This window comes from Meriones unguiculatus, chromosome 7 (assembly GCF_030254825.1).
Source record: "Meriones unguiculatus strain TT.TT164.6M chromosome 7, Bangor_MerUng_6.1, whole genome shotgun sequence".
Classification (NCBI taxonomy): Eukaryota; Metazoa; Chordata; class Mammalia; order Rodentia; family Muridae; genus Meriones; species Meriones unguiculatus.
In genome coordinates this window covers 85596142-85612255 of record NC_083355.1, presented here as the reverse complement: position 1 = coordinate 85612255, position 16114 = coordinate 85596142, and the positions used below count along the sequence as shown (strand labels likewise).

Below are 16114 nucleotides of genomic sequence, written 5' to 3'. Positions count from 1 at the left end.
AAAAAAGGTCTTGTTACTTTGCTTTAAAACAGGGTTACATGTAGCCTAGGCTGGCCTGAAATACGATACGTAACTGAGGCAGATTTTCAACTCCTGATCATCCTGCTTCCTTTTCCTAATTATGTAGGAAAACTAGCTCATAAAATACAGAAGTAAAGAAACTTCTATTGTTGTTTTGCAATTTACTATTTTTATTATTTTAAAATATGTGTATTTGTATCTTTTGGGTTTATTTTTTTTATTTTTACTTTTTTTAATGTATGTATGTGTGCCAGTTTCTGTGGAGGCCAGAGGCATCAGATGGATGGAGCTGGAGCTGGAGTTACAGACAGTTGTGAGCCACTTGATATGTGTGCAGATAAGAGCAGTACATGCTCTCAACCACTGAACCACTTCTCTAGCCCAGGAAGCCTTTGTTAAAAAAAAAAAATACTCTTAAACATTTGAAGTAAATTGAACTCGATGAGCTCAATAGCACATTATTAACTTAAAAGACTAAGTACAAACGGGTTTGGTTTACTTTTTAAGTAGACCACACTGGCAAATCCTGTAGAGTCATTTTTTGAATTCTACATAGTTTAGGTTTCAGATAGGAGTACATTTACTTATCATCCACATAATTGCATTCCAAAGAAGTTATTGCTATTTGCACATCATTAGAACTATGTTAAGATACACAATGCCAGATAAGTGTGTGAGGAGTAGAAGCAAAATTCCACTAAAAAAATATTTAGCTGTGCACCATGGTGCATATCTGTAACTCTAGCAATTTGAAGATGGAGGAGGATCAAAAGTTCAAAATAGAAACAAGGCTGGGCATGGTAGCTCATGCTTGTAAATGCTGAGATTTAAGGCAGGAGGATCCCTGTGAGTCAGGCCAGCTTGGACTAGATAGGAGTTCCTAGTGAGCCTAAGCCACAGATTGAAAATCAGTCTCAAAAACCCGGAAAAGTTAAAAGTAAAAATCCAATACAGATCTCTAGGAAGACTAAAGGTAACATATATCTTAAAAGCCACAGAAATCTTCTGCCTTTGTGGTCAGAAAGTAGTAAGATTCTTGACACTCAGTTGGATATCAGTAAGATGATGTCATTAGTTTAGAAGAGCTATCTCTTCTGATATAAACTTTCAAGGATTTAGCAGTTTTTACATTCCTGGACAAAATTACATATAAAATATATCTGAACTCAAAGACTTACATTTACAAGTTCCTTACCCTCCTTCTAAAATTCTAGGTCATACAATTGCCTTGACATAAAAATAAAATACAATAGACTAAATCACTAGGAAAAAAACACTACATTATAATTTACAAAAATCAACCCAAAATGGGTTAAAGGCTTAAACATTAAGACTAGAAACTCAAAGTTACCAGTGTTAAACATGGGCTGGGTAGAGGCAATTATACACTAAGTCACAATGATTTTTTGAGGGATTGGCCCAAAAGCACAGGCAACAAAAACACTATCAAACTAAAAAGGTTGGTACAGCAAATGAAACAATTGACAGTCGGTCCCTTCTGATGGAGAGACAACACCTGCACACCAGACACCAAGAAAAATATTTAGAATGTGTAAGGAGCCTAACTCTACACCAAGAAAACGGTAAAACAAACAAACAAAAACAGCAAGCAAGCAAACAAACAACCTCAAACCAAAAAACCCATAATGAAGGGGCTAGCGAGCTGTCATAGTGGATAAAGTGCATGCTATGCAAGCATGAGGAACTGATTCAAATCCTCAGCAGCCACATAAAGGCAAGGCAATGCTTTGTACATCTGTATTCCAGCGTGGGTAGGCAGGGGTAGAGCGCAGAGAAAGGGACTCAGTAGCCAGCCAGCCAGTCTAGTTTAAAAGATGAGCTGCAGGTTCACCCCTACCTCAAAGGGAGTGGGGCATAACAGAAGAAGATAACAGACGTCAGCCTCTCATCTCCACAACAGCCTCCCCACAAACATGTACCATACACACAAGATTTTCAGTTTTAAAAAAATGAACAGAGAAAATGGAACACATAGGCAATACCATTCAGCTTTTAAAAAGAAATTTTGTTATTTGTGGCTATTGTGAAGGGTGTAGTTTCCCTATTTTTTTTTTTTTGAGTAAATTTTGTATCCAGCCACTTTGCTGAAGGTGTTTATCAGCTGAAGGAGTTCTCTAGTTGAATTTTTGGGGTCACTCATATATACTATCACATCTGCATAGAGTGGTACTTTGCCCTTTTCCTTTCAGATTTGTATCCCCTTGATCTCCTTTAGTTGTCTTAATGCTCTAGCTAGGACTTCAAGCATATGTTGAAGGACATTTGCTCAACCACGTTCATAGTAGTTTTATTCGTAATAGCCAGAACCTGGAAACAACCCAGATGTCCCTCAACTGAGGAATGGATACAGAAATTGTGGTACATTTACACAATGGAATACTATTCAGCAATTAAAAACAAGGAAATCATAAAATTTGCAGGCAAATGGTGGGAACTAGAAAAGATCACCCGGAGTGAGGTCAGAAGCAGAAAGACATATATGGTATATACTCACTTTTAAGTAGATATTTGCCATATAATAGAGGATAAACATACTAAAATCTGCATACCTGAAGAAGCTAAGCATGAAGAAGGACCCTCAGTAAGATGATCAATCCTCACTCAGAAAGGCTAACGGGATGGACATCGAAGGAGGGAGAAAACAGGGAACAAGACAGGAGCCTACCACAGAGGGCCTTTGAAAGACTCTACCCTTCAGGGTATCAAAACAGATGCTGAGACTCACAGCCAAACTTTGGGCAGAGTGCAGGGAATCTTATGAAAGAAGGGGGAGATAGAAAGACCTGGAGGGGACAGGAGGTCCACAAGGAAAGTAACAGAACCAAAAAATCTGGGCCCAGAGGTCTTTTCTGAGACTGATACTCTAACCAACGACCATGCATGGAGATAACCTAGAACCCCTGGTCAGATATAGCCCACAGCAGCTCAGTATCCATGTGGGTTCCCTAGTAAGGGGAACAGGGACTGTCTCTGACATGAACTCAATGGCGAGCTCTTCGATTCCCCTCCCAAGTCCGAGGGAGGAGCAGCCTTGCTAGGCCACAGAAGAGGACATTGCAGCCAGTCCTGAAGAGACCTGATAAGCTAGGGTCAGATGGAAGGGGAGGACCACCTCCCCTACCAGTGAACTTAGAGAGGGGCAAGGAGGGGATGAGGAGGGAGGGTGGGATTAAAAGGGAATGAGGGAGGGGCTACAGCTGGGATACAAAATAAATAAACTGTAATTAATATTAAAAAAGAAGCAGCAGCAGCAAAGAATAGAATGGCAGTTAGAAGAGAAGACAGGAGTGGAATGATGTCCAAGCACACAAAATCTCAGACATGAAGAACAGGAGAATACTTTTTTGAGATATACTAACAGTACAGTGAATAGAGTGAACAATAAAGTATTATACATTTCAAAGTTGCTAAGATAATAAGTGCCAAATGTCCTCCCTACAAAAGCGTTAACTTAGTGATAGTTATTTAGTTTGATCATTCAATTCTGTATTCAATAATGTTAATAGTTACTTTGTGCCCCCAAATTACATGCAATTATAAACTATAAATTTAATAATTTAAAGCAAACAATGCTAAGTGTTTAAAAAATTCATTCTCAGGGAACTGTGTTATCAGAGAACTGAAAGAGCATATGGCAGATAAGCAGGAGTGTAGTCTAGCTTCTCAGTGACTTAGAGCGGGAAGGAAACGGCTATGCAGTGAGGTGGGAGACAGAAGGAATGCTCTGTGTGGACTTCAAAGGTCCTGAGATCCTGGCGTTCAGCAGAACTCTGGTGTTAACTCAGCCCTGGGAATAAATCAAGTCTGTTCAGAGTAAATTTACAGCCAAGGGAAACTGAGCTTGGCGCTACTTGGTATTTGCCAGCAAATACCATTCAAAGCCATTCCCAACCCACTCTGATGCTGACCACTCCCTGACACAATGGTGGGCCACACACATAGAAGAGAGGGAACACGTCCCAGCTTTTGCTTTTTTCATGGAGCTCACAAGCAAGGAAAACATAGAAAGAAGTGTAGAGGCAGAGGTAGAGAACAGCCACTCCTGCCTGCACATCATTTAAACAGAGATGATATATATTTTTTATTAAAAGCAACCTCTCCTTTTCTTTTATTATTTGCTGATAGACAGATGGCTTCATATTTTCACTAAATGTGTATTATTATATATACATGCTCATTATCCTGGGTTTTGTTGTTACTTTTTCTAATAGTAAAATTTTTTTATTCTTTCCTTCTTTCTCATATATATCATATTAATCAAATATATATTTATTAATCTGGGTTTTGTTGCCACTTTTCTCTTCCTCTCTTTAATTCTTTTATTCATTCCATCTTTCACTCTCCCCTCCCCTTCTAAAATTACAACCTTCTTCTGCCTTCTCCCTTTTCACATTTTGAATATTCAACTTTTACTTTTCATTTCCCATTTTTTGTCAACTGCTTCTCTTTACATCTTTCAAGTTTTTAGTTTTATTATGTTCACACAACTCCTGTTGCTGTTAGAGTTGTAGAGTTGCTCCTTCACTGGTTCTTTCTTTTTACTTTATTTCTGCACCTTGTTCGCTGTTATTGCTAATCCTGCTATTAGCTTTCTGGTGGTGGGCTCAAGCACAACACTTTGCATAAGCTGTATAAATGCTCTCTGTTGCTGAACTATACTCATAGCCCAGCTAAGAAATAGCAACAAGCTGCTCTAGACACAACCTATGCTTGCTCAAAAACTTTTTTTAAAAACTCAAAACAATAGGGGAGATAAAAGCTCAGTCTAGGGCTGGGAAGACGGCTCAGTGAGTAAGAAAGAGCACTAGCTGCACAAACACGAGGACCTGCACAAGCTAGGGATGGCTGCATGGACCACAAGCCCAGTGATGAGGAACATGGAGAGGGCCCCTGGGCCAGATGGATGGAAACAAAAAAATCAAACAAGCTCCAGGTTCAGTGAAAAACTCATCTCAAAAGCATAAAGGCAGAGAGTGATAAAGCAGGACACGTGATGTCCTCCTCCAACCTCCTCACTCTAGCATACACAACACCCCCCCAAAAAAAAAATGAATGTAAGGTGGTGACTGAAGATATTAATGCTTTTATTGTATGTAAGTAGTTTTCTACTTGTATACAAACATATTGACTTTATTATGAGGAAAAAAAAGACTTGCAGTATTTTCCTGCCATCATTCCTCAGTTTAAGTATCAAATTAGAATATTCCTGGATTGTATCACATTGGTGTTTGAGCTTAAAAACTGCTGGGTAGGGGCTAGAGAGATGGCTGGCTGGTTATGAGTACTGGCTGCTCTCACAGAAGGTCCAGGTTCTATTCCCAGTACCCACATGTAGCTCATAACTCTCGTCCCAGGGAAACAGATGCCCTCTTTCAACTGCATGCATGTAGTGTACAGAAACACATGCAAGCAAAACAACGCCACACATAAACTAAAAAATAAAGGTTAAAATACAAACAAACAAACAAAAAAACACAACCTGCTATTTGAATTGCTAACTTAAGCTTCATAAGAAATCACCTAACAGGAGCTACAAAGGTAGCTCAGTGGTTAAGAGCACATATTGCTCTTGGAGAGGACTGAGTTCAGCTTATAGCGTCCATATCAGGGAGCTCACAAGCACCTGTAAATCCAGAGCCAATGGATCTGATGCCCTCTTCTGGCATTTATAGGCACCAGCACGTATCACATACAAATATAATAATAATAATAATAGAAAACAGCTAATTCTTTTTGGTTTAAGATTAAGATACAATTTACAATTTGTAAAATGGCTCTAAATATATTGCTATCACTTTGTATGCAAGTTGTAAAAGTAAAAGTAGCATTTTCAGTATTAGTGACTATAAAGCCAAAATACTGCATGCATGAAGTGCACATTACATACATGCTGATAAACACTTGTACACTACAGTTTTAAAATCAATAAAAACCTATAAAGTATAAAATCAAAATACTTATCATTTCTGAAAACTGCTAATCATGCTCTATATATTTTATAGTATCAAATATTCAGCCAAGATTTCATTATTTGGACTAGTAAGTCAGCAAGTGGCAGGCTAGTCTGGTTAAGAATGCTTACTGATTCTGCTATGGACATGAGCTGGATTCCCAGCACCCACGTTTGGTGGCTTACAACTGTCTGTAACTTGAGCTCCATGGGATCTGATACCTCTGGCTTCCATAGGCACATACAATCACAGGTACATACCCAGGCACTGATACACACATAAACAAAAATGAAATCTTTTTTAAAAAGACTGAATTCTTTCCATTAAAAATAAATAATTCACTTCCTTTGTTTTTAATGAATGATAAAATTATATGTATACTCAAGAATTATTTTAAAATAAGCTTCCATATGATTTATTACCAGTAAACGTTTGATTTGTATACCTATTGTATATACTTACTTGCTAAGGAATGGCAGTAGGAAAATACTATGGTCTTTGTTTTCTATAATTAAACTATTATGTTCTTACAGGAGCAAAGCCTTTCTAAGTAAACACAGTGGAATATGTAACAGCAACAGTCTCAAGTCCGAGCTGAGGTGCTTTAGACAGTGGTATTCATTAATGTTGTGAGGTATGCTGGCGTACAGTGTTGTATGTTCACATCTAAGGCTGCAACAGACACACAAGGACAGGCCGGCCCTGCTGGGAACACCTGGAATTTATTATTTGCTTTTGAATTGCTGGTCATTGCAGACTCTGAGACTACTTACTTTTGCCAAATTTTTCATGAATCTTCACATTCATGACTTCAAATGGGGTTGCAACCCACAGTATTAAGAAGCTGGCCAATAGACTTATTTGAAGTTTTAGCCTGAGGAATAAGGTGAGAGTAAAAAAATAAAGAGCTATGAATAAGAAGAGTTAAGCTATGCTGGAGAAAATACGACCCTATGTTTAGAAGACACTAAAGATTCCACCAAAAACTTTAAGACCTATACAAGAAGTAGAACATAAATATACAAAAATCAACAGATTTCTTACACATATATAATAAGCATTCTGCTAAGAAAGAAATCAGGAAAAGAAACTCATTCCCACAAGTGTCTTAAGTAAAATATCTAGGAATAAACCCAAGCACTCAACTGATCTGGACATTGCAATGTATATAATCACTGAGGAAACTAAAGACCCCAGAAGATGAAAAGACTTCCTGTTTTCATGGACTAGGAGAATAAATGTTGTTTCAATGTTTACCTGCCCCCACAATAAATAAAAATATAATTTAACATGTTTCAATAAAAATATTTTATATAATTAGCATATGACAATCTTTAAAAATGATTCCCAACCATCACCTCAGCTCTTCCAAAGCAATTATGGATATACAGGGTGTTTTGCCTGTGCATCTGTTTATCACCTGCACACAGTGCCCATGAAAGCCAGAAGAGGGCAACAGATCCCTGGAAGTGGAGTTGCAGGTACTTGTTAGCTGCCACATAGGCACTGAGAATCAAACCTGGGTTCTCTGGAAGTGCAAACACTGGCCATCTCTTCGGCCCCTGGATGACAGTTCTTAATCAGTGGTTATTCTGACTCCTACCACTCACTATTGTAAGGAAATTTAAAGCTATCTAGACACAGTTTTGACTCTAAGAGAGTTAACAGTAGTTGATATGGTTGTGTATGCCTTTATTTCCAGTCCTTGGAAGCAGAAGCACATGGATCTCTATGAGTTCCAGGACAGCCTGGTTTATATAGCAAGTCACAGGCCAGCGAGAGCTACACAGTGAGACTCTGCCTCAAAACAGTGTTCTGTAAGTGCCTTTATTTCTTTATTCTCTAACATAAACTCAAAATTAAGGCATTCATACAGCAAATAATGTTCAGCAAACTCATACTTTAAAATAGCCAAGTTTCTTAGATAGACACCAAATACAGTATTTTTACTTACGGCGTACCTAAAAGAACTGATTCAAATAACTATAAATCCTGAGACAGATTGAAAGGATTCTCACATATTTGTGTATCATTTTCTCAAATATTCAAGAAAAGACTGCAAGGATTACCCTGACAATGGAAGGCAAGTATAGAAATTCACTTTCATCTTCTTTACTTCTGGACTTTTAGAGCTTCAGGAAAATGTGTGCTGATTTGTTTACAAAACAAAATAAGAGCAAGGCAGGGTGGCATGCGCTTTTAGTCACTGTAGCCATTGCTGAATGTTTGTGTTAGGTGCTCTTGGGTCCATATACTTTGTTTTGCATTTCAGGGAATTGAACCTATGGCCTCACACATGCTAGGCAACTGTTCTATTTTGTTTTTTGAGGCATAGCCCTATACTCTAGTCACTTGGAACATTAATAGTACTTGAATTTGTAGTTTTATTATTTGAGAATTAACTGTATTTAAGGTTCATAGTACAATGGTCATCAGAAATAATGTCCATAAATGTTAGCCATGGTCACTAATTACTTTGTACCTGCTTTTAGCCTTATTCCCTGTTAGCTTCTCCACTTCCTTTCCCTTGAAGATACTCTTGTTATGCGGCCCATGTTGGTCTCAAACTTAGTAAAGACTTCTGCCCCAGTTGAAAAGACTTCTCCCTACTGCTGAAATTCTAGACATGTGCTACCATGTCTACTGGACCAATCACTAAATAATTTATCATTTTTATGTTTGGTCTTTCCACCCAGATTCTAAGCAACTGAGGGGTGAAGCGAACCTGAGGTCTTGTGCTTACAGATAAGCACTAGGGAAACCAGGAATGTTAAACATGCAGGGTTGTCTCTTCAAAAGAAGAGCTGTATAACCTGTTTACCTCCCAGAAAGCTGGTTAATAGCCTAGTGAACTGTGCTATCTATAGGGTTAGGCATCTGACTCCCACAGACTCTTATGTTTATCCCAGACTCTTCCTCCTTAGATTTTTGAGTATTGTTTCTCAAACAACAGAACCCATCCTTAAGGGAGATGTCACATGTACTTTACTAAGGGAGCAGAGGTGGTTGACAGCCTAGTGGTTATCTGTAAACTTTTATGTTTCTTTCAGTCATTTACCCTAGACCCTTATCTTAAGCACTGTTCCTCAGTCAATAAAATTCATCTTTGTGGAAGAGGCCATATGCACTCTGAAAATTTTTCAGTGCAGTCTTGTCTTAAGTTTTGTTGTACACACAGGATTGAATTAATTTTCTTCTTCCTCTTCTCCTGTTCTTCCTTCCCTTTCTTCCTCCTTTCTTCTTCTTGAGGCAGGGTTTCTCTGTGTAGCCTTGGCTGTTCTGGACTCACTTTGTAGACCAGGCTGGCCTCGAGCTCACAGAGATCCACCTAACTCTGCTTCCCTGAGTACTGGAATTACATATATGAGCCATTGCGCCTGGCTTGAGTTCATTTTCATTAGGAAGCTTTCCCCAAATCTGTGTTGTGCTTATATGCCTTAAATAAACTGCCTAGGGTCAGACTCTATAACCAACACCAGCTACTGAGTCGTATTGAATTGAATTGCTTTCTGCTCTGTATCTACTCTGATAATGATTATTGCTTTGTGTATCTTTTCTTTTTAAAAACCTCTGTCACAGGCTTATAGAAATGGCTCCACTTGGTTTGAATCCCAGCACCCACATGCTGCTTTACCACAATCCCTAACTCCAGTTCCAGGGGATTCAAAGCCTTCTTCTGACCTCTTTCGGTGCCAAAAACATGTGTGATATATGTGCAGGCTACACACTTATATTTATTATTGAAAGATTTATTTATTTATTATTTATACAACTTTCTGCCTGCATGTGAGCTAACAGGACAGAAGAGGGTACCAGCTCTCACTATAGATGGTTATAAGCCACCATGTGGCTGCTGGGAATTGAACCCAGGACCTTTGGAAGAACAGCCAGTGCTTTTAACCTCTGAGCCATCTCTCCAGCCCACATACTTATATTTAAATTAAACAAATCTGTAGGCTTAGATTTTTCAACAAACCTACTTTATTTATAGCTCTTAAATGCTTCTACCTCCCTTCCAAAACCCCAACCCCAGGTAGGGGAAAAAGATTGGAAGAGAAAGGGCATGAAGCCCTCTTTCCTTCTTCCTGCTGGGTAGTATCTTAGGATTCTTTTGGGGGCAATACCAACATCTGTTGTCAGGAAATCCAGAAGTCCAGTTAACCAGCAAACCCAGCAGCAGGATAGACCAGCAGCAAGCAGTCCTCGGACTCCTCCAAAAAGACTGTGCTTTCTTCCTTTGGGCTATCATATTTATATCCCTCAAAGACCTCAAGTCAATTAATTTCAACTGGCAAAGACCACGCTCCACATGAAACAATTAACAGGTGTGGACGAACTAAACTCCCCACTTGGGATTATAATAAAAACATGTTTACATATCATAAACCAAAACGCCCACAACACAAATGTAACTAAAAATTTAAATCTGTTACTAATTACAATTTTTTAAATCTTTCACTAAGTATGTGTATAATTTTGGCTAGTGACTTAAATTTTCCTATATCTTCTTTTGTCTTTTATTTAAACAAAATAAAAAGAAGAAGAAAAGAATGAAGCTGATCAGCATTTGTTTTAGGTGGTTCTCACTGTTTGGCACACTGATCTGAATAAGCTCAAGTGGTCTCCTGGCCCCCATGTACTCCTTCATGTCCATTATATTATCTAACCTTTACAATTCTTGTATGGTAATTCAAAAGCAATTCTTATTTTATACAAAGCAGGGCAACTATTTAAATGGCTTTCGTAAGCACCGATGGAGGCACCGGTACAGGAAATGCACAGCAGTAACACTATGGGCTCCAAGCTAATGACGGAGAGTTGTCCACACTCCATAATCCTTCCAATGCCCAAGGTTACACTCAGGTTGCAAATGAGAAAACAAGTAGGAAGAGGTCAAGTTGCCTCTTAAATTAGGTTTGGGTTTTGTTTTTGGGTTTTTTGTTCTTATTGTTGTGTTATTTTGTTTTTTGGTGTTTTGAGACAGTCTCTCGGAACGTATTCCTGGCTGTCCTGAAACTCAAGATGTAGACCAGGCTGATCTCAAACTCACAGACATCCTCCTCCTGTCTCCGCTTCTTGAGTACTAGGATTAAAGCTGTATGCCACCATGCTCAGGCTTGGGTCAAGATTCTAGAAGAGCCAAAATTCATACCAAATTCAAAGCAAAACTTCTAATTCTTACAATTTTAAACATTTAGTCTTATTTAATGCTGAGAAGAATTTCTATTTATTATTAAAATTGTTAGAATTTACTATTTTGACTATTTGTAGAGGAATTTTCATCTGGCACCATGGATGCTCTGATCACATCCAAAGACCTTCTAGGTCTGTGTGATCTGGCTAAAATTCAGACACAGCCTTACTACACACCTTTAATCCCAAACAATGAAGGTAAAGTTAGTTTGTAGAAAGAAGCACTCATGTTTGAAAATGACATCAAATTGAGGGGCAAACAAAGTAACAAATCTGAGTAGGATTTGACAGAATAGGATATGCTCAACTTGACAAGAGAATGGAGAGGAAAGAGAGGCAACTTAAGAGAGAGAAGTACAGAGGGAAAAAGAGAGGAGGCAGTTTTACCTGAAGAGTTCTACAGAGACAGGATGAAGAGAGAACAAGCTAGACATAAGTGAAGACAGAATAAGCCAGAGAACAAGAAGGAACCAGAAGATTAAAACAGATTGCTAGAGTTAAAGCAGAGCCATTCAATCAGATGCTGAAAGAAGCCAGTTTGAAACAGTCAGCTTAGAGAGTAGTTTGAGCATGAACAGCTGAGTCGAATCAGCCAGAGTTCAGAAAGAAAACAGGGTGAGGTTACTCAGCAGTAGGCCTCCAAGACAACAATTACTACAGGCTAATAAAAGATACTTTTACAACTAAGTTTTTTTTTTTCATTTTTAAAAATACTATTTTAATATATTTTTAAATTAATTACACTTTATTCACTTTGTATCCTCCCATAAACCCCTCTCTCCTCCCCTCCCAACCCCACTCTCCCACACCCTTCTTCACTCATGCCCCTCCCCAAGTCCACTGATAGGGGAGGTCCTCCTCTCCTTCCTTCTGATCTTAGTCTATCAGTTCTCATCAGGAGTGGCTGCACTGTCATCTTCTGTGGCCTGGTAAGGCTGCTCCCCCCTCAGGGGGAGGTGATCAAAGAAGAGGCCAATCAGATTATGTCAGAGGCAGTCCCTCTTCCCATTACTAGGTAACCCACTTGGACACTGAACTGCCATGGGCTACATCTGTGCAGGGGTTCTAGGTTATCTCCATGCATGGTACGTGATCAGAGTTCTTTTTTTGTTTTGTTTTGTTTTGAGACAGGGTTTCTCTGTGTAGCCTTGGCTGGCCTGGACTCTTTGAAAACCAGGGTGGCCTTGAACTCACGCAGATCTGCCTGCCTCTGCCTCCCCGAGTGCTGGGATTACAGACGTGCGCCATCATGTGCACCGCAAGGGCTCAGTGTTCTCTTAAAAGAAACTTTTGTTTAAAATAAAAAATATGAAAAAACGAGAAGCTGTCTTTTTTTTTTTTTTTTTTTTTTTTGAGAAAGGATTGGGTTTTGCTACGCAAACTGGCCTGCAGCTTGGAATTCTCCTGCCTTGGGGAGATAGAGGAAGCAGGGGTGGTAGTGTTTAAAGACAGAATCTCATTAAGTATCCAGGCTGGCCTGCACTTGTGCCTCTGTGCTGGGATTCTAGGCATGAGCTACTAAGCCATTATCTTCTTGTTTATTTAATGCTAAAAACTACTTTTGATACTAACAGTTAGAGATGAGATCATCTTTCACTATGTTCTTTACAAATTTGGTTACCATTCTCTTACAGCAGGACCATGCAATATAAAGAAGTGGGGGTGGGGAACAGTGCCCAAAGACCATGATTCTTTTTTCCTTTTCCTCCAGTGTCCCTGAGTCTTGTGCATACCAGGCAAGTGCCACTAAGTTGCCATGGTTACTTTTTCTAAACCAAATAGTTAGAATCCTCATATGCTATAAGTTAAGAAAAAAAGTATTTTGTTTTAGGCAGTGGGAAATTCTCTATTTGTTCACATCACACACAAAGTTAAAGGCTTTTGGAGATAGCTGAGACCTCACATTACGGGAAGGACTTAATTAAGAGCCAAACAGTATCAAAGTATCAAATAGTTGGTTACTTGAACTGTCTCATTATCACCTTCAATGCCTAATAATAAAAGACTAAATATATCCAAAAGTTTTTTGAAAAATGTACTAGAAGGTATTTTATGCCATTTTCAAGCTGTCTAAAAGTGGATTTTTAAGCAGTATTTTAAATGACCCATAATATAGCCTTTCTTGATTGGTATATGGCTGCCAATCAAGAATATATGAGCCCTAGAGAATAAGAAATAAGACAGAACCAGTTACTTCTGAATACTAAGTTAAACTGTTCAAATTTTCTTCCGTAAGCACCAAGGAACTATTAACAGCCTAAAAAAAAAAACACACACACACAACAAAATTACTTTTTTAGGAAGCTACAGCTATTTTGTAACTATAGTTGAGTAGAGGAAAATGTAGGCAGAATAGTCAATAAAGACTCACACATGGGACAGTAAAGCAGAAGGAATGAAAAGGGTAGTTTTAAAGAATAACAATTACAAAGGTTTTGAGTTGGGGAGTCAACTATAATTCTAGTGTAATAATTAGACCTGGGAGAATTATATAGAACTTTAAAATATGGAACTCAAGAGGGTCAGGCCACTCCCCTTCCCCCATCCCTGAGGAAGAGAAAGGGTGTGTTAAGTATTGAAAAGAAGATAACAAATTTTGCTTTTTTAAAAACCCTTTTTAATTTTTACTTTTTATGTGTATTAGTGTGAAGGTGTCAGATCCCTTGGAACTGGCGTTACAGACAGTTGAGAGCTGCCATGTGGAGCCTAGGAATTGAACCCGGGTCCTTTGAAAGAGCAGATGGTGCTCTTAACCACTGAGCCATCTCTCCAGCCCCAACAAATTCTACTTTTAAAGTATCATTCACATTTCCCAAGCTCTCTCCTTCCAGTACCAGCCTGAGAATAAACTTTAAAAAGACAAATTTAAGAAGCCAGTGTAGTGTTACATGCTTTTAATCCTAGCACTTGGGAGGCAAAGGCAGGTGGAGCTCAGTGATTTCAAGGCCAGTCTAGTGTACAGGGCGATTTCCAGGACAGCCAGGGCTACATAGTGAGACCCTCTTTCAACCTGCTCCCCATGCCCCCTCCAAAAAAAAAGAACAAAGACATATTTAAAGAGTTAATTCAGCACTCAAGGAGGCAGAGGCGGAGGCAGGCTGTGAGTTCAAGGCTATCCTGGTCTACAAAGCGAGTCCAGGACAGGTTACACAGGATGACCCTGTCTCTAAAAAAAAGGATTAGAGAGAGAGAGAGAGAGAGAGAAAGAAAGAAAGAGAAAGAAAGAAAGAAAGAAAAAGAAAAAGAAAGAAAGAGAAAGAGAGAGAAAGAGAGAGAAAGAAAGAGAGAGAAAGAAAAGAAAGAAAGAAAGAAAAGAAAGAAAGAAAGAAAGAAAGAAAGAAAGAAAGAAAGAAAGAAAGAAAGAAAGGTGTTAATTCCTACTGCCTACATTATTGACTTCAGGGCAAACAGGATTTGTTACATGATGTAGCCACTATAGGCTGTGAGGACTCCTCATTGTCTGTTTCTGCACTGTTGTTCCCATAAAATATGTTAGCAGCAGGCTGGTATCCTGGTTGGCAAAGACCAGTCAAGAGTTTTCATGAACAGGCTGAAACTTAGGGCCAGAAACTTTCTGTGATGATGGATCCACTGCTGCACGACATGGAACTTACTTTGGATCAAGAGCCCTGGAGGAGTCGCCTCCTTCAACATCACTGTCACCATGACTGATGGGCAAAGAAGTGTCCATGGTAAGGTGATCATCAAGGAAATGTTATAAAATTGCCTCCCACCTGCAGCCTTACCCATATTGATCTCACCTGTGCTGTGCCCTCAGTTTTTGGACAGTGCCCTCTGCTAGCCCCCCTTCATATCTCTTATTGCTACTCAAACCACATGGACTGAAGGCCAGGACTCTCCTTGCCCAAACCCTTTGTTTGTGTTTACTAAAACAAAAACCTAAAACCTAAAAAAGTAGGCGTGTTAGCACTGTTAATCGTTGATAAAGCACTATAACAGACCAGTTTCCAAGTGCCTTGAACATTCACCTCTTACACTTAGATTGCTCAAATGTTTTACTTTCGTTTGTATGGTGCGGGCAGTGGGGGCGCATACAACGCCCACTGGAGGTCAGAAAACAACTCTGTGGGGTTGATCCTTGCCTTCCCCTTTATATGGGTTCCAGAAACAGCATTCAAACTGGCAGCTTTGTACAGCCAGTGACTTTACCTACCGAGACAGCTGGCTGGCCCAAAATGTTTCTTAATCTTATCTCCACAAATTCCCTAAAACATAGGTAAACCAGATACTCCAATTCCAAATATATAGGCACTGAATAGTTAAATCACATAGGTAGGGGTAATAAGGCAGAAAATCCAAATAGGTGAACATTCCTGTGGATCCACAGTGCTGTTTCTAAAGGATGGTAACTACCATTCAGAGCACATGCTTCCCTGAAAAGTCACATAATTACACTACTCTGCAGCCTTTAAAATATGGTCAGAGAAAATTAACATGTTCCTTCAACTGATTGCTTTATACTATATTTGTTAATGGATCACAACCTTATTTTATCATCAGATTTCAGTAACATTTATTACTCAAGATTCCTAAAAGCTGAGCTAAAAGGTGCAGAGGCGGTCCTGTGGAGAAATGTTAGAAATATCATTCCTCCCCTACTACCCATGAAAAATGAAACTAAGCTACCAACGACATTCCAGTTCCCAAGTGATCTTACATTAAAAAAATTACTCTGTATCCTGTCATGTTTCAATTTCAACATCCATTGGTCAACATAAGACACTTGTCTTGACCAGATAAACTTTTAAATAATAAAATATTAACTTATGGTGCTAAAATATGCTAACAGTATAACAGACCAGTTGTTCAATAACTAGCTATCCTCCTGTGTAAAATTTAAACATCTAGAAAATCATACCTGCAATCTCCTTAAGTATATCTAGTTATGTCAATTTTACATCCATGAC

The 16114-nt window shown here is 38.9% G+C and overlaps 1 protein-coding gene across 5 annotated transcripts in view; it reads right to left on the bottom strand.

Annotated features, from left to right (window-relative positions):
* Pals1 (protein associated with LIN7 1, MAGUK p55 family member) overlaps window positions 1–16114 on the bottom strand; it is a 91636-nt gene that overhangs the window by 48021 nt on the left and 27501 nt on the right. For 2 of the 5 annotated variants that reach the window (XM_060387740.1, XM_060387741.1), the window contains exon 2: window positions 6767–6867. The exons of the other annotated variants lie outside the window; for them this stretch is intronic. The gene's annotated coding sequence lies outside the window, so the exon portion shown is untranslated. The remainder of the gene's footprint in view (window positions 1–6766; window positions 6868–16114) is intronic. 5 annotated transcript variants of the gene reach the window in all.